Source organism: Lissotriton vulgaris, chromosome 5 (genome assembly GCF_964263255.1).
Source record: "Lissotriton vulgaris chromosome 5, aLisVul1.2, whole genome shotgun sequence".
Lineage (NCBI taxonomy): Eukaryota > Metazoa > Chordata > Amphibia > Caudata > Salamandridae > Lissotriton > Lissotriton vulgaris.
In genome coordinates, this window is record NC_141693.1 from 1,338,805,764 (window position 1) to 1,338,832,721 (window position 26,958).

Consider the following 26,958-nt stretch of genomic DNA (forward strand, 5'->3'; position numbering starts at 1 on the left):
AGCGAAATGTACCGATTCATGCCCTTATATAGATACAATTCACATTACCCTTATATAGGCATAGAAGTCATAACCATATTTAGACATAACCCATGCAGTCCAAATACAGGCATGGCTACTTCCACTTGTTCCAAAAATCCACAACGATTTCTTGGAAAACTTGGCTTCAACCGTCAGGGACATCTACTTACTTGAATATTGATTTGTCCTAGAAATCATGATGTTTTTGAAGAGCTACCATTCCCCTGGGGTTCTTTGGTGACGTTATTATGTCCGACTTTACATCAAGCTAGGCACATTCAAGGTAAAAATATGCCTACACTTACCCTAGCAAACACACAGTGGTTCGGAGCAGCTCAACTATCTACTTGCCTGACGCAGCTCGCTACAGCAAGTGCCAAAGGAAGCCGACCCTCCAGCTGACGCACTGATCGAGAAGCTGTCCTTTCTCTCGTCGAGAATCCTGCTCCAGTGTTTCCAAGCTCCCCTTGCGGGGTGTTGGAAAATCGAATCCCGAGACGGAGATACCAGACCTTCTTCATTCTAAAACCAAGGTACGGAGCTGATTAGACCCTAAGAGAAATCTGGGATAGATTCTTGGCAAAGTAAAACTAAACCTATGCTACACCTCACTTACTTCTTCCCTGGTACTAGTCTTAGGTTAGGTACATTGGGATAGGCATATTTTAGAAGCACAAGTTGAGTACTTATAGCCTTTGTTATTTTTGTATGTATTTATCTATGGCTTAGAAACCATACAATGCTTTTACAGTATTATTTTATAATACTCTTCTTGCTGTACACATTATACTTTACAGCCAGTATTACGATTGTAGCAGTTCATTTCTTTTGCATGAGAAAGAAGACTGTTCAATAAATCCTTTTATTAAAAACGCCTGTCTCTCTATTTCTCTGCACCTCTGTTGAAACGAAGCATGCACGATTGACTGAGTAAAATATCTATCTATTGTTTCCACGACTCTGAAGATACGTTTATTCTTGGTGAAAAAAAGTTGTCATGTTTATGTCGTTGTCAGAAACTAATCCCTTCTTGTGTATTCGAGAAAGTTTCTAGTGACCTCTGAGCTAGCTGGCACTCACAATTAAGTTTAATATATTTGATAGAGACCTAGTCGACCTCAGTTCTACGTCAAATCTATAGGATATATTATTCCAATGCGCAGAAATTTTTGGGAATATAGGAACTACACTTCAGTCCAACCTCTAAACTTGGTATAAGACTAGGATCCCAGTCCCTGAGACTTTAGATTACCCTGGACGAAACTCTGATACATAAATCTTGGACCTTCGACATTCCACATCGACTGGAAGAGGGAAGAAATCTCCCTTGTAGTCAAGGAGTTACCACCCTGTTCAAACAGTCTCTAACAGCATGTTTGCCGGTCTGCATTTTCGAGGCTCCCGCTGGATCCCAAAGAATCTGCGACACAGGACACGGACTTCCAGACATCTCTGACGCTGACCTGCGCTCCCAGCAAAGCTGAGACCTGTAGCCGACACGAGAGACGTGGGACCGGAACTCCTAGTCAAACTGCATTTTTGCAACTGCACCTACTTCTCGAGGTATCCCGAAGTTGTGCATTGGGGTAGTTGAAGCCCCTGCCTGAAGCACCTTTTGCACCAAAGTTAAGAGGCCTACACTTCACGAGTGTCCTGTGGTCCCGCTTTGTGCATTTCTTGAGGCCCCTTTGCGGTTCCTAGTCCGTTGGCTAGAGAGCCCCCATGAAGGGCCATCTTTGATTTCTTGAGCTTTCCTGGTTGCTCCAGACATGCTCTTACTCCTCTCCAAAAGAATAGTCCCTCAGACCTTGCTGGTCTGCACCGAAGCCAATCTCAACATCTTGCATGAGTTGCTGTTGCCAAGGCTTGTTGGATCAAATCCGGATTCTGACGCTGCAGCACTCAACATCCTTCGTGGGACAGCTCGAATCCAGCTCCTGGTCTTCGTCGACGCCTCCTGGTCCTCGTGGCTGAAGAGTCAAGCTTCACCTCTTTCCCCTGAAATCACCCGACATCGGCTGTCATCTTCTCCTCGCCATCCTGGTCACTGGCTAGTGACCCAGACTCTGTCCCTTCTGCTTTTAGGTTCTTCACATCTCCGATCCACCCTTGTATCCACCCGAACACTTTTCCTCTGATCGCCTGCAGCATTTCTTCGCTGCTCTCCATTGGAATCGACAACAAAACCCGACATCAATAGACACCTATGCACCCGGCTTCCGTGGGTGAGGTAACTCGAGTACTCCGGTGCTCCCGTGGGTATTGACTCTCGAAGTGTGTAAGTCTACAAGGGTTCCATCATAGTTCACCTCTAGGTGCCCTTAATCTTTAAAACTGTAACTTGTTCGTTCTCCATAGAAAGTCAATGGTGATCTGCGGCTGTGTTTAGACACTGCACGCGTCCCCCGTGGGCCTCCTGCATCCTATCCTTGAGTGGTTCCAGGTAGCCCCAGTGGTTCTACAGGCCCTCGACCTGCTTTCTAACTCTCACGTGGTTCTTATACCACTATTTTAGTGTATGGTGTGTGAGGTCCCTAGGGCATAACTTATACTGGGTAACTTATCGTATGCTAATTAGGGGCCATATGTATCAACAACCTTATTTGCGATTCTCAAATAGCGATTTTTTAGAAATCGCTATTTGAGAATCGCAAATAGGGATGTATGTACAAAATCGCAATTTTTTTAGCGATTTCTTAGTATTCCTAAATTGCGATTAGCAAATTGCGAATCGCAATTAAGGAATACTTTCCCATTCATTTCTATGGGCCAGGAGGCCCATAGGAATGAATAGGAAGTTAGTCTCAATTTGCGATTCGCAATTTGAGAATCACAAATTGAGAATAATTTCAAGGGTGCAGGGGTGTCCAAAGGACACCCTGTTGCACCCCTGAAATTAGCATGGGTGCACATGTGGCACACATACATGCCCTAAATGCATGTATGTGCTTCACATTGCACTTTGAAAAATGCATAAAAGTGCACTTTTCAAGGAATTCGCAAATTACCACCAACTTGAAGTTGGTGGTGATATGTGATTCCTTAAGGCCAATTTGCATGTTGCTAATGCTTCTTACATTGTATTTAAGGAATCTCTAAATTTGCGATTCCGTAAATGCAATCGCAAAATAAGGAACCGCAAATCTTGCGATTCCTTATTTTGCACGCAGATTTCTTTCATACATACCATTTAGCACTAATGCATTCGCAAATGCCAAAATTCTGCGAATTTCGGCATTTGCGACCGCATTAGTGCTTGATACATATGGCCCTAGATGTCCAAAACTCACACAAACTGTGAATAATCCTCAAAGCTCCGTCCTGGCCATGGCAGATTTGCTTCTCAGACCTGTCTTCCTGAGTTTGTCTAGTTTGTGCATCCCCTTCTTCAGAAACGGGGGCTACTTCTAAAATTGATGAATCTGAGAGCATGTTTTTTTAAAAGAAAAAGTATACAGCTTTGTTAATATTAGATCTGATGAATACTGTTTCCTCAGACAGAAAGTATCTCTGTATAACCTGTCACCATGACAACTGAAAGCTGCTCATGCTGGTCCAGATCTTGTCTTCCCTGGACCCTAGAGACTGGATGATAACATTTGACCTGTATAGGGCGCTTATTTGCATATCCATGTTTTGCAAGCCCATAGGCAATATTTGGGGTTCACCATGGGCTAGGAGCATTTCCAGTTTGCAGTGCTTTATTTTGACCTCTCTACTGCCTTTGGGTGTTCACAAAACTGATGGTTGCAGCTCATCTTCAACTACCCAAATGTGACGACTTCTGCTGAAGGCAGACTCATCCCAGGCAGTGACCTGCAGTCTCCGGCGAACCTCCTGACATTGTTGGGGTTTAGTGTAAATGTACAAAAGTCACACCTGACTCCTTTGCAGGAGCTCCATTTTATCTCACGCATTCTGGACAGGGTGCAGTTTCGCACCTACCGCCAGGAGCGAAGAGTCCAGGACATTCAAGCTATGATCCAAATGTTTCATCCTAAATCCTGAATTTCAGTGAGGAGGACTCTGAGGATGTTGGCACTGATGGCCTCCTGCATCATGTTAGTCAAGCATGCCAGATGGCATGTTAGGGCTCTACAGTGGAACAGCACCAGGGTTACCTCTCCAATCAAGTCAGACTTCAGAGGAGACTGAAGGATGTGTAGTGGTGGCTACTGCACTGCGATTGGAACAGTGGCAGACCCCTCTACCTACTCCGCTCAGAGCTGACTGTGGTGACAGATGCGTCATTCTGGAATGTGGAGGCCATTTGGGAAAGGTGGAGATTAGGGGCATTTGGTCTTCGGCAGAGGCACAGCTCCATTTCTTTTTGTTTGTTTGTAGAAGGCTTTATTTCGATAACATTTTATCTTAAAAAGCATCACAATAAAACAATTTTACATTACATATTCCACAAGATAAAACAAGGAGGATGGACATACACAATATACCATCCATCAATAAAAAAAAATTTGATAACACATTAGGGTTAAGAACAGGTTAAACATTATAATTATTTATTTTTAAGCTTTCTTGTTCTAATGATCCATGCCCAGCTAAGAAACTTAGAGATAGCACAAACATATACTAGCCGAGTATCTGACATGAGGATTCGCAAGGCCATCGAATGAGACCTAGTACCCATATCAACCTGCTGGAGCTGTGAGTCCTCCTGTGCCCTCTGCTGAGCAAGAAGACCTTAATAACTTCCGCTCAATCACTACCATTCCTACTCTTTTTTGAAGCTGCTAGAGAAATGTGTCCATGTCCAATTTTGTAGCCCCAATAATCAATTACAGCTTCTTGATCAATTCCAATCAGCCTTTCGCCAGGGTCATAGCACTGAAACAGCCATTACCCACATAACGGATGATGCTCTGAAAAGGCTGGATCGGAACAAAGCCTGCCTTCTGATCCTCCTTGACCTCTCGTCGGCTTTTGATAAGTCAAACATGACAACCTCCTGGATATAGTGGAAAGCACAATGGGTCTCTCAGGATCAGTTCTAAACTGGTTTGCCTCATTTCTTCATAACATATCGCAAAGAACTGAAGTCAATTACTCCTCCTCCAACTCTACTCCGATCACTCTGGGGGTCCCACAAGGCTCCCCGCTCTCACCCACACTCTTTAATCTGTTCATGGAGCCTTTAACGCAAATGCTCAAATCATCAAATATACTGTATCACATGTACGCTGACAATACCCAATTTTACTTGAAAATCTCCTCCCCCAAAGACATGAATTCACTCAATTCGACCCTTCTCAAAACCCAACACTGGTTGACTTCCAAACATCTCAAGCTAAACTCAATCAAAACTGAATTCCTCCCAAACAGGCCCCTATTATCATTGCATACATGAAGCAGCTTACGACTCTCAACAGTGTTCCACACATCATTGACTCTACCAAATCTCTTGGAATAATACTTGAGAAGGCCCTGAGCATGCAGGAGCACATCTGTGCTGCCACCAAAGAGCAAACCTCCAAATGAGCATACTAACAAAGTTAAAACCCTTCCTTCCTCCGGAAGACCTCAAGTCTGCTGTTCAAGCACTAGTCATCTCCACAATGGAGTATGGGAGCTCACCTCTCTGGGGTCTTCTGAGCTACAAGTTGACACCCCTGAGGGCCTCTCTGAACTCAGTGGGCAAGCTCATCACAGGATCCAAAAGACCTAACCACATCATGCCAGATTTGAGATCTCTAAACTGGCTTCCTTTTGAGGCTAGGATTCATCTTAAAATTGCTAGCAAAGCTCACAATGCCCTTCACCTTAACACTTCTCTGTACTTTGCCCAGAAACTGGAAATCTTGAGTGGTTGCAGATCTTTGAGGAGCTCTAGCACATTGCTGCTGAAACCACAAAAATTGTAAAGAAAGAAAACCAATAACCGAGCCTTCTCCGATATTGCCCCGGGAATCTGGAACTCAGACTCTATCACTCAACGTCCTCTTTATAAAAAAGAAGTCAAAACCTTTCTTATGCATACACTCTGAAATTGTAATATACATACTCCCCCTGAAAACAATGCGCTGAGGCCCCCTCCTCACACGTCTGCTCATTTACTGTATTTATGTGGTGTACTGATACTGCTGTATAACTGATTGTTGTTTTACCCACCGGTCTTCCTCTCTGTTATCCTCGTCATTATGTTAAGCGCTCTGATACCTGCTTGGGCCATGTTTGCACTTTATAAAACGTTATAAATAAATAAAAAATAAATAAATGTGGCATTGAAACCCTTCCTGCCATCTATTTAAAGGGAGGTTGGTTCAGGCGTTCAAAACACCACCACAATGGTTACTGTAAGAAGCAGAGTGAGTGGGGTCATGGACCCTGCGCCGGGAGGGGAGATCCTGCTCCTCTGGACATGGCTACAATGGCAGGCAATTTTAGATCCACAAATAAGGCAGAAAGCAAGCACAGCACTAGGTGCTGTGGCACTCCTTTTAATGCTAGATCTCTAGTCAAAAGCTTGTTCATGGTCACTGATTACATGGTTGCGCATTCTCTCGACCTGGCTTTCATCACGGAATCCTGGGCTGACACCACTTCAGACCCTGTCCTAATTTCCGCATTTCCAGCAGATTTTGGTATTTTCAGGCTGGACCAGGAGGGAAGAAGGGCTGACTGCCTCATCATCCTTTGCTGGGAGCATTTTAAACCGCTTTTAAAGCACTTCCTATTATTCAAGTTAACAATCATCATTCTTTTGATGGGCTTCTACTAAACCGTCCTCTGGTCCCTAGAGCCTCATTTGAAAATAACACTGGTCATTTACTGGAAATTAAGGCTAACTCCTCAGACCTTACAATTCCAGGGACTTTAACTTCCAACTGGAAAATCCCCTTAACAATGACTCTGTGCATCTTGTCTATCAAATGGCCAGTGTAGGCCTAGTTTAATTGGTGAATGGTCCTACCCATGTAGCAGGCCACCTTGTAGATGACATCTTCTTAGATAATCCCCACCTTCAATGGAGGTCCTTGTTGTAAATAGAATTAAGTAGGCAGCAGGACACGTCTTCTTGTAGTTAGGTTGTATTTATTAAGTTACTAAGAATAAGTTAAGAAGTTAAGACACAGAGCAGTAGTTCCCCACAGCTGACCAGACCAACTGCCAGTAGTAGAATCCCCAACACTACAGATAGAATACAGCTATGTAAGAAGACAGAAACACAGAGAAAGGACTAAGGAAGCTAAGAAGCAATGTAAGAATGTACAACATATCTTCCCCCCTACAAACAACAAATATGAAAACCTCAAACACGTAAGAAGATAAAGCATGGAAAACAGAAAAGAAAACGTATAACACTAAGGAGGTCAAAGACCTCAAGAACTTCCAGAACAAGGAGAGAAGAATCAGGATCAAGAAGTGAAATAAGAAGATCACTACGACCACCTTCCCCCCTTAAGAGACAAAAATGAAGAGTCAGACCACTCTCTATCTTCCATCAATGTGGCCACCAAAGACAGAAAAAGAAAGATTACTTTCTCAAACAAAAATTGTCCATCGCAGATATTAGCTGCATAGAAAATACAACAGTTCTGGAAGGATACCTCCGAAGAAAATATGAATCTTGACTTCTTTCAGACCAAAAAGTTGGATCAGAACCAGGTGTGCAGGTTCTGGGCCTATCCTTCGGGTTAAGAGCCTCAGATTGTTTTTAGGCTTCCAAAATCCTTAAAAATTTCGTTACACAGACTCTAGAGCTTCATGAACCACGGTCATGAACCCTGCCGGAGTTGAACCTCACTTCATTCTCTCCTGGTACAGGTTGTGGGAGTCTTGTCCACCACCGGTCCTGGGACGACGTCTGTCCACTCCCGGTACCCCTACCCCGGTCCTGGGACATCCTGTGTCCTCTCCCGGTACTTTCCAGTCCAGAGACTCTTCTGTCTCCACCCATCTCTTGGTTTAACGGGTCCTGGAATCTGCTTCACTCTCTACCAGTCCAGGGACATCTTCTTGTCCCCAACCAACTCTTGGTTTAGCGGGTCCTGGAATTTGCTTCACTCTCTACCAGTACAGGGACATCTTCTTGTCTCCACCCAACTCTCGGTTTAGCGGGTCCTGGAATTTGCTTCACTCTCTACCAGTACAGGGACATTTTCTTGTCCCCACCCAACTCTTGGTTTAGCGGGTCCTGGAATTTGCTTCACTCTCTACCAGTACAGGGACATCTCTCTGTCCCCACCCATTCACCAGTTAAATGGGTCCTGTATTTATTAAGTTACTAAGAATAAGTTAAGAAGTTAAGACACAGAGCAGTAGTTCCCCACAGCTGACCAGACCAACTGCCAGTAGTAGAATCCCCAACACTACAGATAGAATACAGCTATGTAAGAAGACAGAAACACAGAGAAAGGACTAAGGAAGCTAAGAAGCAATGTAAGAATGTACAACAGTCCTCTCTCCCGCTAGGTTGGTCAGACCATCTGGCAGTTATGTTTGAGATTAAAGGGATGATCTATGACTTAAATACCAACCGACCTCACTCTAACACAATTCAGCGCCCATGACACAAGCTCAGCTCTGACATGCTTAACCCTGCTCTTGCTCACACTGTACCTGGGATCTCAGAAGAACTTGATCTCCCCACTAGCAACTACCATTACTGGCTAGATTCCTCGCTTAACCAACTGGCTCCATTTAAAGACTATCATAGTCGCAAAACCAATCCCTCGGAACCTTGGTTCTCAGAAAATCTTAAAAACCAAAAACAGAAGTGCCACAGTCTTGAATGAAAATTGAGACTGATTTATAACTCTACGGAAAAAGAAATCTAAAAATCTTCCAATCAAATATATGAAGAGATGATCCACACAGAAAACAGCAGCGACTTTGCTGTCATAATTGAAGACCACCAAAAATTCTTCGAAAGATTTCTATGCAACCGTGAAAGAACTGTAGAAACTCCTAGAAGCAAAATATAACATGGCCATTCAACAGTTTTGTAACACTTTGGCTTCTTACTTCCAATACAAAGTCAAGGTGGACTATGAAACCTTTTTGGCTACAAATGGCCCCCTCGGGCTGATGACTAGCCATGCCTCTGCCGCCCTTTTAATATCACTATATAGAACTGTTGGTTAACTTTCGAAATGATGCAGCTCTCTTTGATGCCCAAACCTCTATGTAGCCTAATTCCTTAGTAGGCTTTTCTTGAAGAGACAAATCTAGTACTTTTTCCTCCTTTTCTCCCCTAACCTTAGATCAACCTCTAGATCTATTAAATCAAGTGAAATCCGGCTCCCCCTGGGGCCCATTCCACCCAAGGATCGTGCATTTGGTACCTGAGATCACGCCAACACATCTCATTGGCATTTTCAACTTTCCTATTTAGCACTGGTTATTTTTTTTATTTTACTGGGACTGATTTCCTTCATTAATGATAACCACCTGTTAGATCCAACGCAGTTTTGTCTTTAGAAGTCATCATAGTACGGCCTGCCTGATCAAATCATATGGCTTTGCGCTCGTATACTATGCCAATGACACCTAGATTGTGGTGTTGGTGACTAGAACCCAGATGCTACCGCAGCCAGATTCCATGACTGCATGCTCCAAATAGGTAGCTGGATGAAGGATAACTGCTTGAAATTAAACTCCTCCAAAACTGAGGTTCGATTGTTCTGCAGTAACTCATCCTTCTGGTCCTCGAATTAGGAGCCTCAAGAACTCGGAAGTCTTCCAACCCCAAGCACAAAGGTGAAAAACCATGGGGTTATGTTCAACAGTAAGCTGTCTTCTGAAGGTCATATCAATCACTTCTCTTCTTCTTGCTTCCTTTTGTTAAAACCTCTTAGGAAGGGCCTCCATTATGTTCCACAGGCTTTGCAGAAAACTGTAATCACTGCTCTTATCTGTTCTAAGTTGAACTACTGGAATGTGCTGTTCACCAACGTCCAGTAAAAGATTCCTGAATAAGCTAGACATGCTTTAAAATGTGACTGTCCTCTTGCTTCTGGGCATACCCACATGTAAGTCCATCTCACAAGCTCTGACCCAGCTGCATTTGCTTCCCATTAGAAACTGTATTAATTTGAAAGCTCTTTGTATTGCTTTTAAATCTTTACACAATATTGATTCCGCAGATTTGGCACAACGCATCTAGTGTTACTTTTCTACCAGACTTCTTCGGTCATCCTCCAGGGTAAACTTGATGGTTCCTAAATTCAAAATATCGAAATGGGGTGGCAGAATATATGTGACCTGCACTGCCAGGTTATGGAACTCTCTGCCCCATGAGCTTAAGGAGAAATATGACCTTCTTGCATTCTCTAGGGAGAGGTGTGGTGCAGCGGCCAGACCAGCTGACTCGGGAGCGCAGGGCTCACAGTTCGATCCCCGGCAAGGCGGCAGCACGCTCAGCACCATGTGACTCTGGGCAGTAGCTCATTTAATCTCCTCAACGGCCCCCAGCGCCTTGAAACCTTAAAAGAAGATATGTTCGCATGTTACAAATATGAATTATTATTTAGGAAATCTTAAAAAAAACTGGCTTAATAATCATTAAGAAATCACTTTTTGCCTCTGCTCATTCTCCATTGGGTATTTCCCACTTTTTTGGGGCTAGCGCCTAGATACACCTAAAGGCCTAAAATCTAGGTAATGTTTCTGGAAGGTGCACAGTAGAATCATCTTCTCCATTGGTGTCACGTAGCAAACCCCAGGGGTCACTGGTTTCCTGCTTGGTCTTCACCATCTACCAATAACTTCTCTTTCGCAGTACCTGATAATTTTCCAAATGAATGCTGATGACATTACATGGTCTTTAAAAAGGGCCTGGCACTGCCCGCTAGATGTCTGTCTTACCTTCAAACAGAGAAAAGCCAACAACCGCATTCCGTTTGTCTCAAACTTTTGTCCTTCCAGCAATAAAATCAGTAAGCTCATTAGAAAAAATTGGGCAGGGCGCCGTTTGGATGAATCCTTTTCTGACCCCCTCCCCCTCTTTTTTCCTATAAAAGGGGACACAACTTGAAAGATCATTTAGTTCATCCGCTTACTTGGACTCCCATTGAAAATTCTAATAATCAAACTACCACTTTCATTTTTGGTTTACCACAGATCACAGGACAATATAAATGTCAGAACTGTTCAGTCTGTTCCCACACCTTTAATACAAAGATATTCAAACATAACAGTATTCTCCATCATTTACAACAGTTCACCAAGTGTAGATCGAGCAATGTTTTAAATGCCATTTTGGTGCCCCTGTGGCCTCCCTTATATTGGCCAATCATCAAAAATGATCAAACCATTTGTAATGTAACACAAAAGTTGCATTCACTACAAGAATGACAAAGCCCCTTTGGTTGCACATTTCATCTCACACAGTCATACGGAAACTGACCTCATGTAGCAAATCATTGAACAACCCCTACTTTCAGCACAGGGAGGGGACTTATGAAAGGTTTTGATGAGATGAGTGTCTCTGGATTTCGCTACGTGATACTGTTGATAATGGTTTAAATTCCCTGGATGAATGGAATAACCTGATTTCTGTTTATTGTCAATCTATGATATATCGTACCCTATAATTACAACATCAATTATAGACACGTACTTACATTTTTCTTTTAACATTTGAATTTTTGTTGTGCATTTTAATTCTATTAATTCTTATAGATTGTAAGCCCCCTAATCAATTAATAATTTAGGAGGAAAGGCCTGTTTTAATGGTAATCAGACCTGTAGTCATTCCTTTCAACATTTCTTGTTCAGTTGATCATTATTTTTCCAACGTTTCTCTACATGTTCCAACTCAATTGTTAGAACCTTCTTTCATTCTCTTCTAATTTGTTATATTTGGCCTTAGGTGCCACCCTACACATAAATATCTTGGTTTTAGTTATCAACGTAAGATTTGTTATTACTTGAAAATTGGTGGCCTTATTCAGTTTTTCTACTTGTTTTTCTAGAATGACCAATTTGATTGTTATGGTTTCCATTTTTTTGGTGCTAATTTGGACCCCAGGTGCCACCCTATTTATAATAATTTTTCCATAAATTTGTTATGTTTTGAGTAATATATCAGCTCAATATATGAAGTTTATTACATTGATAGAAGTCCTTATTTGCATTTTTTACTCCAATTGAGCGTTCTAGTTCCTTTTTGTAGTATGCACGTTTGCCAGTTTGTTTTTATAATGAAAGAATTCTAATTTGCCTTTGACTCCTCAATATAGAGTCCTCCGTGTGATGCCTGCCGCACACCAGTACTGTCTAAGGTTTGACATATTACACACGACATTAGTGCGGTCCAGCTTGCTTTTTGACTCTGCAAGATGAAGTCCTCCGTATTAGAGCTGGCGCACACTAGTTCACTTTAGTGCTTAACGTATGCCGCGCGCCTCTGCGTGCAAGTCCAGGCACGTATGCTTCCTTTTAACCCAGAACGTCGGCTCCTTATTTGCTGACACAAATGCCTGTGCTTTCAGGTGCAGCAGTCCTTTCGAATTTGGATTCACTCAATACAGGTAATCCCGGTGGCCACACTAGGTGACCTTTACCTCGACCATCAGGTAAGTTTGCTGTCCTTATGGGCTAATATGAAACTTTTGTTTCTACTTGCAATTTGTATTATTTACAAATGGACTGTCAGTGAGCTCCTACCAATTATATGGCGATCTCCCTTTTCAAATCAGTACGTTTTGTTTTTAGCTTGAGCACATACTTTTTCACAGGTGGCACCTTACATTTATTTTTTTCTAGTTTGAAGCTTTTTTGACAAATGGCCTAATGTGTGCTCTTTCTTATAGATTTCCAACTGCTGACTCTGCAGGCTTACATTTTTTGACCTTTACTTACGTTTCTTAAATTATTCTTAATTTGTGATACCTCACACAGGATTCTTATTATTCTTTCTATGCAGCTACCTTTCCTCTTTTTGATGATCCCTTACTATCTCGTCCTGATCACCTCTTGAATCATGTAAGATAGAAACACCGTTGACATATTGACTGGAAAATAATTGGATTATTATATATTTAAATCAGTGGAATCTTGATAAATTATGATGTATTTATCAACATTACTTGTACTATTATTTATTTTTGTTGTTCCTTCTCTTATTTCTGTGTAAAATATTTTGCGCCGCCTGCACTTTTTTTTACACGTTTTTGCACATTACATTAGGAACACTTTTTCAATACTGTTTGTTTAAAAAAAATATATATATTACAAAATTAAATATACTTCACTAACAACTTTGGGTCCTACATCTCTTCTCTTTTTTTTATTATTAATGTTTACTCGATTATACATTTTGACAAGTCGGGACAGCAGTTGACATGGCATTACAAAATACAGTTTGCATTATCAATCGTAGGCCAGACTAGCAAGTACACCATCTCGAACGAGCCCGTGGCATTTCCCGCCTCAGCAGTTCTTCCAGAAGTCGTTCTGCTTTTCTGAATGGCGGGAGCACATATATGACCCCTGTGTGCATACCACTTACCCCATATCTTGTCCTACTTCTTGGGTCAACCTCTACTTTTATAAATGGTCCTTTCCACTACCATCGACCAGTCCATGTCTTGTTCCCATTCCTCAAGCGATGGTGGCTCATTTGCCCCCCATTTTCATACAATATTTTGCTTCACCATCGGAAACCCCAGGGCCACCTAAATGTGTTCCTTGCTGCTCCGGTCTGTCTGTTCCCATATAGTAAGAAGACACATTATAGGCGTAGACTGAAGGTCTTTGCCACACATGATTCGCAAAAGAGTTGTTATAGACCTCCAATATCATTGAATGACTAGACAATCCCATAATATGTGGTAAAATGTAACCTCTTGTTCACAAAGCCTCCTACATGTAGGGTACTGCAAAAAAGGTAGGACCGGTGTCCTACCTGGAGTTGGATTAGCATTAATCTGGAAGATATGCCACTTCTCTGGGGAGAACAACACTTCTTCCTCAGCTCCTATTTCCATTATATCTTCCTGCCAGCGCTCACGGAGCCTAAAGACAGGGTCAGGCAAGTTAATGAGTAATTTTTCATATGTCATGGATATTGCCCTACGGTCCATGTAGTCAGTCAGAAGTCTGTCCTCCAGTGGTGACGTCTCTGGGAGGTTGGTACCCAGTTGGATGGCCGCGATTAGAGCTTGTTTTATTTGTAGATATTTATAGGTTTTTGTGACTGCCCTGTCATAGTCTTGTTGTAGATCTGCAAACTGTATTACTGCTCCTTTTGACCATAGGTCTCCAACTCTCGAGATACCTATCATGTCCCATTTGTCAAATCCCAGGCATTTGATTAGTGTACTGAGTCTTCCCGCTTCCCAGAGGGGCATAGATTGAGTCACTTTATTATGCCTTTTTCTGCAGTCTCAGAAGCACTACTAAAGTTAAAGGAGCTACTTTTGGAGTAAGTAGCTGGTTTTGGCTACCTGGGAGAAACCCTTTTGTGGCCCATGAGACACATTCATGACATCACGGGCTGGTACATTATGACCCAAAGTTTTTGTCAGAATCTGGTTGTTCAAGAGTCTTCCACTAAAGTGAGTCTTAACGCTATTAATTTACTTCTGTCCCTCCTAGCTGAGAGTCTAAAAGGCTTGACTGCTAAAAATATTCGTTTTTGGCAGAATAGGTCTTCACATTGCTAATGCCACATAAATTTTTGTCTACTATCCTTATCCTTTTAGAGTGCTGTTGAAAATGACTGTCACCTGTCTTCACAAACATATGAAAAAGCCTTTTGTGGCAGAGGTGCGTCTAAGGGATGCCAACATAAGTAACAACCGCAGCTCCATTCCCACTCTCTTCTGTTGGCTTTGCGGCCTCAACATCCATTGTATACCCCTTTTGTATCCCATGAGATTCTGTTGGAGGGGTCTCCTATTTCTCCACCAATTGGGAAACAGTCACGTAGGATCGATAAATAAATGACCCAGCTTATTTGCAAGGGATATGCTGTTACCTACCTGTCTTACACTTCAGACATCCCAGCTTCCATCAGGACATGTTCTGCACCACATGCCTTGCTTTTGGATGCAGAGGTTCTTGCCCTGATGAAAAAAGAGCCCACAGAGATGATGCCCTTAAATTTAAGGGTCACATGGTTTTACTCCCTATACTTATTGCTCCCCAGTATGGACGGAGGTATAAGACCCACCCTGGACCTTAGCCTTTGAATCTGTTCATTCAGGAAGTCAGGATTAAAAATGTGTCTAGAGCCAGGTTCTGTTAGCCCTCAATTTGAGGATTGTCCAGGATGCCTATTTTCATCTGCCAATTCTCACTCTCAGGGTCTACTTGTGGGTCACCACAGGGTATCACCAGTCCACTATCAGTGTCTGGTTCTACCATGTGGTCCAACGTGCTGTTGGCTTCTCTAAGGAGATTGGGGTTCTTGCCTGCATTTTATGTACCTAGATTACAAAGTAATGAAGGTAGAGTTGACTGTGCTGGTCACAGAGCATCTTCAGTACACCATGACCCGTCTACACGACTTTGGATTAAGATCGCTGCCCAGAAGTCTCAGCTTGTCCCCATGCAGAGATTGGGCTTCATAGGTGCAATACTAGACACCACCAGTACGAAGGCTTTTCCGCCTTCTCGTAGGATTGCAGATATTTGGGATCTGATTCAGATGTTTCTGGGTCAAACACCATTCTCAATTCTGGATGTCCTATGACTGTAAGACCCTGAATACCTCAAATATTCTGCGTGTGCCACACACTGGATGGGGAATGAGAGCCCTTCTGTGGTGCTTGAGAAAGCAATGGCTCCAGCATGAAGGTGCTCTGGTAGAGCAGGTGCAGGCTTTTAAATCTACTCTTCCAGGGATGCACTGTTGGATATGCCCCTCCAATCTTTTGGTGGATCACCCCTTCTGTCTTAGACAGATCATGGGTGTATAGTCTGCCTCTGAACAGTACCTACAAATAAATGTACTGGAGGTACAGTCTGTCAGCCTTGGTCTGAAGACTTTCCTCCCTTCCATCTCAGAAAGCACCACTCAAGTTATTTCAAACAACACAACCACCATCCCTTATATTAGCAAAGAGGGCATAGTGGAGTCTTTTATGTGTGTTAGATTAAGGTATAGCCATTGTATCTTCCCAGTCGCAGCCCACCTTTCGGGCATCCTCAACATGAGGGTGAATACACTCAGCTATCTTTCCTTAGAGGACCACAAGCGGGTGCCTCATCCAAAAGTGACAGAGGAGATCTTCTCCAGTTTGTGGGATCCAAGCATGGATCTTTTCTCACTGGCCCTGAATAAAGGTGTGCTCGTTTATGTGCACCACACCATGCTCTGAATGGTTCACTGGGGAATGACTTCAGGTTTGGTTGCAGCGCCTGCTATTTGCATTCCGATACCAAAGGGGATGATGGACGGAACGTTTGAGCAAATCAAACACTCACCCCCAGTCAACTGATCTGGGTTTAATCCATCACCATTTTTTAGCTCACTCCACCACCCCAGTTCAGACATGGCCATATGCAAATCAGTCTGACCCTGTGCCTCATTGGAACAGTCCAGCCCGAACTGCCATGCCATGTCTTCTCTGAACCGGAAACAAGCATCCTGGGACCGGTTTCGGGTTCATAACCCTCATCAGCCAGGCTATCTTGAATCCAGTGGCAAAGTGAGCAAGGGACCCGCGTCTGGGCATGCCCTGCCAACTTAGGGCAAACAAAGCGATACCAAAGGGGATGATGGACGAAACGTTTTAGCAAATCAAAAATTCACCCCAGTCAATTAACCTGGGTTTAATCCATCACCATTCTTTAGCTCACTCCACCAAACCAGTTCAAAAACAGCCATATGCAAATCCGCCTGACCCTGTGCCTCATGGGAACAATCCGATTGACAAAAAATGTGGTTCTGTCGGGTATTATGCAATCTCTTTGGGTTAGGCTGCAGACAGCTCTAAAACACAAACAAGCAACACTCTCTGATATCCAAAGTTTTTATATATATTAAAAACAAAAACCAATGAACCAGTAAAATGGAATTACTTCATTCCACTACATTATTATCAAACATAAGTGCAGTGACTGTAGTGAATCCAGTGACAAAAGTGAAATACGTAGTGACACTTATATACAAGGACGTATTGAATCAATACACTTTACAAAAAAGGAGAAGGGGAAAGGGGGAAGAGTAGCACGATATGTTCTTTTATCGTTTTGTGGCCAGTTTCATCCTAGTAAAAGTTCCAAGGACAACAAGGAATTATTGTCCATATTCCTGGAATTATCTTGGCCAAAAGGAAAAGCGTCGACGTTTCGACCCTGGTTGCGCCCCAGTTGGGGGGTCGCGGCGGGTCTTTATCAAGACAGAGGGGGGCTGGAAAAGAAGGGAAACCTGTATCAGAGAGATGCATTGTAATGACCGTCATAAATGACGAGAATATCTCCAGGTTACTTACATGGGAAATGTTCAACAATTAATGTAATCCGGAAGGTAGCCCGTTGGTCAACCTGGAACAAAGTATATAAATGGGATTTGAGGACCAACTGGTGTGAGATTCAGTACACTCATAGTTTAAGTGCCTAAGTGACAGCACAAGTTAATCTGCCCTGGATAGTGCACGTGTGAAATAGCCTATTGATTATAGCTTATCAAAAAAGCTCCCCAGGTGGTAAAAAGGGAGTCCTAATTGGGATCAATGGTGGGCATCCGTGGTTGGAAAGGAGCAACATAGTAAGTGCGCCGGCAAAGCCATGCCGTCTTCTAACATACTATTGATTGCCAAGGTGATTAGGTATCTTAGCCGGAGTGCCTGCGTGATATTATAAAAGCAGTGAATATTTACTTAGACTGGGAAGGGCAGTTAGGAATTGCCGTCTGGACTTACCCTCGATATATAGACATCAGCGTCAGTGCTTCCCTGATGTGAAAACAGCAATCCAAACGTGAAAGCCAGCACCGAGCTCTCTGGGTGAAAACGCTCGTACTGAGCGGCTTGTATCAGGGCGGTAAATGTACTCGTTTCCAGGCAACATGGAGCCGGAACGAGATTGGCCAATCAGGTAATGCGTCAGCGAGGAAGGCGGAAGGCCTTTCGCCTCGAGGACGCACTGAACGTCCGTTGCTAAGCAACCATTGGACGCATTGGTGGCGCATGCTCACAGTGATCGTCCGTTGTTTAGGCAATGATTAGACGCCTTATTCGCGCTGCGCGCGGTCATGGAGGGTTCCAAATGGGAAGGCCACGGGCATTTGAAAGAGATCTAATTTTCATGGGGAAGGATGTCAAATGAACAGGGATGTACTTGTTTGACCAAACATTCATCATGTTGATGAGGATACATTGCTGTTAATCATATGCGCCATACAAATAAAGCCATACAAAAAGATGCATTAATAAGGTCAGTGGAAGTAATTACAGAAAGCATAGTATGCAAAATTACAATCCATGTCTATCCTAGAGTAAAACAAATAGAGATAATCTAGGTTATTTCATATGGATCAGTAATTGATGTCCGGTGTTTACAGTAGCGCCATCTGTTTGCTAATTTCCTCATGTTCATTTAGTCCCTGGCCTACGGAGTTTAAAATATGGATCCATTTACATTCTTTTCTGTTCAGTGTGGTGGTCAATGAACCACCTCTAGGATTCATATTGATTTTCTCCAGAATGCGCCAGCGCATGGTTGTAGGATCATGGTTGTTACTCAAAAAGTGTTCTACCATAGGTGCACCCTGTACTTTGCAACGAATCCGGCTCATGTGTTGCAAGATACGTGTTTTCACTTTTTGTGTTGTCTGTCCAACATATGGTTTATTACATGGGCAAAGGATGATGTAAATGACATTGGCAGTGTTGCAATTGGTCAGGGTGGGCAGGCTATAAGTCTTGCTGTTGTAGGTGAAGGATGGACCATCCATGCACATGGAACACGCTTTGCAGTTACCACACCTGACATGTCCTTTTATAGGTGGTAAACCTAACTGGTCTCTGAGAGTCACTGGTTTAGATGGTTCTAAAAAGGCTTTTACAACATTGTCCTTTATATTTCTCCCTCTCTTGAAGGCAAATAATGGGATTGTTTCAGTATTCAGTTCCGAGGCAACCAGATTCCAGTATTTCTTTATTGTCTTTTTGATCACATTACTTTTGGAATGGAAAGTGGTGACACAGACCAAACCAGCTGAATCTGAGTCTTTATCTTTTGGGGTCAAGAGTTCCTCTCTCGGGCAGTACCACGCTCTTTTTTTGGCACGTTTCAGGAGACCTACCGGGTAGCCACGTTCCCGTAAGCGTTTAGTTAGAGTCTCGCATTCCTTAAAGAAATCAGTTATTTTCGTGCAGTTGCGTCTAATGCGTAGGTACTGACCAAATGGCAGGTTATCTCGTAGATTGCGTGGGTGGTGTGAGTCATATTTCAATAGGGTGTTCTTCTCCATAGGTTTTCTGTATAGATCACAGATTACTACACCTTCTTCCGATTTGAAAACAAGATCCAAAAAGGCGATGCTCTTCTTGTCATAATTCATGGTGAATTGTATATCCTTACTTCTTGTGTTGAGCCAGAGGAAGAACTCTTTGAGGTAAGCTTCAGATCCAGTCCAAATCATTATCACATCGTCGATATAACGTTTCCATATCGAGATAGAGTCAATGAATGGGTTGTCTTCTGTGTACAGATGGCGTTCCTCATACTGGTCCATATAGATATTCGCCAGGCTCGGAGCATACGTAGCTCCCATCGCTACCCCTTTACATTGAAGGTAGAACTGTTGCTGGAATACAAAATAGTTCCGCTTCATTGCGATTTCTAGCAGTTCAATTAGGAAGGAGGTTGGTATCCAGTGGGGAGCTGGCCGTTTTTCCAATATCTCCTGGATGCCCTTGATCGCATTGTCTTGTGGTATCGATGTGTATAACGAGGAGACATCGAGTGTGACCATAAACTGTGTAGCCTCGTCATATGGTTGTCCTTCCAGGAGTTGGATTATGTGCAGAGAGTCCCGCACATAGGATTTGGTTTCGGGTACCAGCGGTTGCAGGAAGTAATCAATGAATTGATTTATGGGTTCTAGTACAGAACCACAACCTGAAATTATTGGTCTTCCGGGTGGGTTATCCAATCTCTTATGCACCTTTGGCAAGGTATATATTGTGGGGATCCGGGGCTCCTTTTTAATCAAGAAGTCTCTTTCCGATGTACTTAGGAAGCCTTTGTTGACACCGTCATCTGTCAGGGTTTCAATCAGTGCCTTTATGTTGCTGGTCGGGTCCCTGGATATTGGCTGGTAGCTCTCCTTCACGGATAATTGGTTCTTAATTTCGGCCACATAATCCTCTTTGTTTTGTAGCACAATTGCACCACCTTTGTCTGCTGGTTTGACAATGATAGCAGGGTTATTGCTAAGTTCTTTAAGTGCAAGAGTCTCTTCCTTCGTAAGGTTGTATCGTACATATTGCCTCTCTTCAATACTCGTCATTACCTCTTGCATTACAATTTGCTCAAATGCCAAGATCCGTTGGCTCATACAATGTGAACCCGGAGTGAAGGTCGATGGTGGTCTAAATGGTGTGGCAGCCATTTTTGGCAGTAACAGCAATGTATCCTCATCAACATGATGAATGTTTGGTCAAACAAGTACATCCCTGTTCATTTGACATCCTTCCCCATGAAAATTAGATCTCTTTCAAATGCCCGTGGCCTTCCCATTTGGAACCCTCCATGACCGCGCGCAGCGCGAATAAGGCGTCTAATCATTGCCTAAACAACGGACGATCACTGTGAGCATGCGCCACCAATGCGTCCAATGGTTGCTTAGCAATGGACGTTCAGTGCGTCCTCGAGGCGAAAGGCCTTCCGCCTTCCTCGCTGACGCATTACCTGATTGGCCAATCTCGTTCCGGCTCCATGTTGCCTGGAAACGAGTACATTTACTGCCCTGATACAAGCCGCTGAGTACGAGCGTTTTCACCCAGAGAGCTCGGTGCTGGCTTTCACGTTTGGATTGCTGTTTTCACATCAGGGAAGCACTGACGCTAATGTCTATATATCGAGGGTAAGTCCAGACGGCAATTCCTAACTGCCCTTCCCAGTCTAAGTAAATATTCACTGCTTTTATAATATCACGCAGGCACTCCGGCTAAGATACCTAATCACCTTGGCAATCAATAGTATGTTAGAAGACGGCATGGCTTTGCCGGCGCACTTACTATGTTGCTCCTTTCCAACCACGGATGCCCACCATTGATCCCAATTAGGACTCCCTTTTTACCACCTGGGGAGCTTTTTTGATAAGCTATAATCAATAGGCTATTTCACACGTGCACTATTCAGGGCAGATTAACTTATGCTGTCACTTAGGCACTTAAACTATGAGTGTACTGAATCTCACACCAGTTGGTCCTCAAATCCCATTTATATACTTTGTTCCAGGTTGACCAACGGGCTACCTTCCGGATTACATTAATTGTTGAACATTTCCCATGTAAGTAACCTGGAGATATTCTCGTCATTTATGACGGTCATTACAATGCATCTCTCTGATACAGGTTTCCCTTCTTTTCCAGCCCCCCTCTGTCTTGATAAAGACCCGCCGCGACCACCAACTGGGGCGCAGCCAGGGTCGAAACGTCGACGCTTTTCCTTTTGGCCAAGATAATTCCAGGAATATGGACAATAATTCCTTGTTTTCCTTGGAACTTTTACTAGGATGAAACTGGCCACAAAACGATAAAAGAACATATCGTGCTACTCTTCCCCCTTTCCCCTTCTCCTTTTTTGTAAAGTGTATTGATTCAATACGTCCTTGTATATAAGTGTCACTACGTATTTCACTTTTGTCACTGGATTCACTACAGTCACTGCACTTATGTTTGATAATAATGTAGTGGAATGAAGTAATTCCATTTTACTGGTTCATTGGTTTTTGTTTTTAATATATATAAAAACTTTGGATATCAGAGAGTGTTGCTTGTTTGTGTTTTAGAGCTGTCTGCAGCCTAACCCAAAGAGATTGCATAATACCCGACAGAACCACATTTTTTGTCAATCGCATATACCCAGGTTCTGAGGGACACAGGGTTACCCCATTTTGTTAAAATATCATGGGAACAATCCAGCTCGAACTGCCAAGCCATGTCTTCCCTGGACCGGAAACAAGCATCCTGGGACCGGTTTCGGGTTCATAACCCTCATCAGCCAGGCTGTCTTGAATCCAGTGGCAAAGTGAGCAAGGGACCCACATCTGGCATACCCTGCCAACTTATGGTGAACAAAACGATACCATAGGGGATGATCGACGGAACGTTTGAGCAAATCAAACACTCACCCCCAGTCAACTGATCTGGGTTTAATCCATCACCATTCTTTAGCTCCCTCCACCACCCCAGTTCAGACATTGCCATATGCAAATCAGTCTGACCCTGAGCCTGGCTGATGAGGGTTATGAACCGTAAACCGGTCCCAGGATGCGTGTTTCCGGTCCAGGGAAGACATGGCTTGGCAGTTCGGGCTGAACTGTTCCCATGAGGCACAGGGTCAGTTGGAACTCGGCAGCACTCTGCTTTTTCTTCATCTTATATTGGGTGGACTTGCACCAGGATTGTCAGGTACTTTAACCTAGTCCCCAGACACTATGGCTGCATGCATGGAGAGTGACCAGTTGTAGTTAGAGTCCTTCTGTTTACATACAGATGTGGGTGATGTTATCTTGACTTCTAAAAACCTGCCACAAAATCCATTTATGTAAGTTGATATAATTAGTTTGTAGAGGGGTGTGAGTCATATGTCCTGAACCCCTTTCAGTCCTGTCTTTCCAATATTCTGCAATTTGGGATATCTCTTGTCCAGCAGTTCACGATCTTGCTTTGGTTTACCCTTTCCATTAAGATCTGCCTCAGCCAAGAAAGAATCCTCTGGTTAGCATTCATGCTCGCTCTCTGAAAGCCATGGCTGCTTCTACGGCTCTCCTTACAGGGGCTCCAGCTTGTAGCTCAAGCTGTCCATGATGGATACGCTGTCTTTGATGTGTTGCCTGATTTACTCGGTTAACTAGCACTCCTCAACTCACCTTCTGAAGGATATTGCTTTGGAACTCGCTCAAAAGGTGGGAAGAAGTATCCTTCAGAAGTAAAAGTTACTTACCTTCGGTAATGATATTTTTGCGGATACTATATCTTTCTGCATATTTATCACCGCTTGCTCTCCGCCCTCGATGACTTTGTGCTTTTAGTAATAATAAAATCTGAAAGTATGCAAAGGTGTCAAGTGTGGCTGTCGCTGTTGGTAATTTCTGTTTGGTACTGCCCCCCACTGCATAAAAAGGTACAACATTGTTCCTTGGTTTGTGATTGTGTAAGAAATATCCAGTATTTGTAAAGCACCAACAATTACCTAAGGGTTGTCCAAAGCCTATCAGTCCACATAGCCACCTTCTTAGGAGTGGTGGGACTGCTGGGACGCGCTCTAGCAGTCGTGACTTCTGGGATACGAGCTGTAGGAGAGTAGGGTCTGCAATCCTATGGTCACCCCAGATTTTTGCTTTTTGCTTCACTGGTTTACGACTTTCCCTGGCTGTGGGCCTGCTAATCAGACCCACAGCCTAGCTGTTCTCTCTCTAAATTAACACTCATGTACTTTAGGTGCATTTACCAATTGGTACTGGGTCACTCTTGTAAGTCCTTGTACAGTGTACCATAGGTACCAAGGGCATAAGCGCACCCAAGGCCTACCAGGGACTGCAGCATGTATTATGCCACCCCTGGCTGGCCATCTAAACAGACACAACTGGCTGGTAACACAGCTGGGGCAAGGTGGTGTAATCACCCTTTGCTGTAGATATAGTATACCTATATCTAACCCCAAAATGGACACATATGCTCCTATAAGTAACTCCTATGGCAGGCCTTATCAATCCTGAAGGCAGAGTGCTTGGAATTATGTGAGATGGTGCTCTAGCATGAGCTGAGCCTGTCTGCAGCTTTTGGAACCATGTCCTTATAGCTGTTCCATGATAACGCTATACCATATACTCTTAAGTGCATTATAATCCTCGCGGTTATTGCTAACTTTGGCATAGCATTATCAAAACATGTTGTGTAAGGTGTCATACGCTTTGGAATACTACCCCCTCGCCAGTTCTGGCGACGGGGTAGCATTCCACCCTTCTAGAGGGATAAGACATGTGTGTAACTCGAACCCCGGTTATAGTTAACCCGAGCCTCAGCATCACAAAATGGATGCTGCTGCCACAGACACAAGTCTGACCTCCTGCTGCTGAGAGTCCTTCCAGCAAGGAGGCCTGGACAAAGGATTTCCTGCCTGGGGAGGTGCTAGCACCACCCTAGACAGGATTTTGCGTATCCAGATAGGCAGGGCTGAAAGGAATGAGATATGCCTGGGGCACACAAGGTGTCCCTGTGCATACCCCGGTTCAAACCAGTTGCTGGGGCACTCCAGCCCCAGCTCTGGCGCGAAACCGGACAAAGGATAGGGGGTGTAACCACCCCCCCTCCTGGTCCCACCCATGGGAGGGACCTAGTCACTAGTACAGCCCCCTTTAGCAGAATAAAGGTAGGAGCTGGTCTCATTCCAAATTAGATTATCCTGATCAACTCTACAAGAAGAAACTCTGGACTTCGACGTTCTGCTCCACAGAAGACTGACGAAATCTCCCTTGTGGCTAAGGAGTGACTACCCTGCATCCGCAGGCACCATCAAGCGTCCTAGCGGTTCACTTTGTCGTCCTTCCTGGTGGAACCAGACTTCCGACGAGACCCGGACTTCCAGACCTCTCCGACCTCAACTCACATCTGCGGCACAGCTGAGATCCGTGGGTGAGACGAGAGACGTGGGACCGGCCATCTTGAAGAAACTGCACTTCGCTTCCAGTACGACCTCTGAGGCACCCTCGAGAAAGTGCTTTGGGGATTGAGAAGCCCCAGCCTCGAGCAGCTCCTGCACCGAAGACCAGCCCTCCAGCTTCCACGAGATCTGCGTGGGGCCCTTCTGCCTGGTTGCTGCTCGACGCGTTGTCTGGTCACTTGCCGGCTGGCTTGTGGCCTCCTAGACGACAAACTTTGAAAACTACACCGCTGGTCTGGTTGCTCCAGACTGGCCCTTGCTTCCTTCCAAAAGAGAAGTACCCTGGACCCTCCTGGTCCGCACCAGACGCCATCTTCACACACCGCGTGGGTTGCCTTTGCCTAGGCCTGTTGACTCCGATCTCGGAAGAGACACCGCCGACAGCGAGAGCCTACGTGGCACAGCTCGTGCCTCCATCCTGGTCGTCGAAGACACCTCCTGGTCCATGTAGCTGCAGAGTCAAGCGTCCCCTCTTCACCTGGTTGCGACGACATCACCTGGTTTCTTCCTGGTTCTACTCCAGTCACTGGCTAGTGACTGTGAACATTGTCCCCTCTGCTTTCAGGTCTCCATCTTCCTCGATCCACCCTTAGATCACTCCGGACATCTTCCTCCTGGTCGCCTGCAGCATCTTTTTTCAAGGCTCCATTGACTTCAACGCGGAAACTCGACACACTTTGACACCTATGCACCCGCAGCCCGTGGGTGAGGTAACAAGAGCATTTCGGTACTCATAGGTAGATTGACTCTCCTAGTGTCCAGGTATCCTGTAGTTTCAGTCTCAACCAGTCGGAACTGTCTTTACTTACCTATTTTGTAATTTGTTCATGCCCATTGACTTTGCATTGAAACCCGCATGTGTGTTCTAACACTGCACACGCGTCCCGTGGGCCTCCTGCTCCTTACCTAAGGTTAGGGTAGTGTAGCCCCAGCGATTCTACAGCCTCTGGGCATCCTCATTTCTTCTATCGTTCTACTTAACCCATTTACTTAGTATATGGTTTGCCATGCCCCTAGGGCACCATTGTAATTTGTGCGACTTATTGTATTTTTCTGAAGAGTATTGTTATGTGCTTAGCCCTCTGATCTCATAAAGAGTTCAGAGGTGTTTGTTAGTAATAAATATATTGTTTATTTTCATAACAACCTGTGTGGTGTCCTTTCATCTGGTATTCAAGGGGTTATATGTGGTAAAACAGCTGGCTTCACATGCCAAAAGAGTGTAGCCTAAGACTACTTTGTCCATGCCACCATTAGGATAGCTGGTCTATAAGGTTGACTTACAACCAATCACCATAAGGGTTGTTTGGACTGATACAAGGTGATCACTAGAACTAGTGAGCATCATATATCAGGCCAACTTCTCACATGAGCCTACTTAGCCCTATGCTCTTCCGGACGTGCAGCGGACGAGCGCAGAGGGCACGCTGGCGGCAAGCCCGTCTGCGCTCGTCCGCGCCGGGCCCGCGCTCCTTGCCCAAACCCATGCCTATGGTGCTATAAACAGGTACTCGAAAGATGAACTACTCCGGCTAGAGTCAAAAGCCTGTAAACATACCACCATGTTATACAATAATGGCATCTTTAATGCCTCTAGCTGCACCTCCTGCGGGTTTTAGATTCATAGAGCACCTCTGACTCTTCCTCATAAGCAGCAGAACTTGCATATGGATAAGAGCAAGCTCAAAGCCGCGAATAACTTTCCACTGCCCACTAATAAACATATGCTCACGGTAGGCCACCCTGATAGCAGAAAAAAAACCTTAAAGAACATCCTTATAAATGTTAGATCCATGTCTAAACATAAATATGAGCTCGAAGCACTTATTACGGACCATGCCGTTGATCTTGTGTTTGTTACAGAAACTTGGGCGTCTGAAACGTCAGGGCCTGATTGGAATATAGCAGTTCCCGAAGGCTACTCTGTAGCACATGTTAATAGGACGGGCTCAACAGGAGGTGGAATTGCGATAATTCACAGGTCCTACTTCAAAATATCCACTCTCCCCCAACTAGATCTGGAGGCTGAAGCTATGAGCTTTAACGTTAAAGATAGAAATCAAATGGTGTTTTCTGGCCTGCTGGTGTACAGGCCCCCAGGACCCAGAGCCCCTTTCATTAAAGCACTTCATA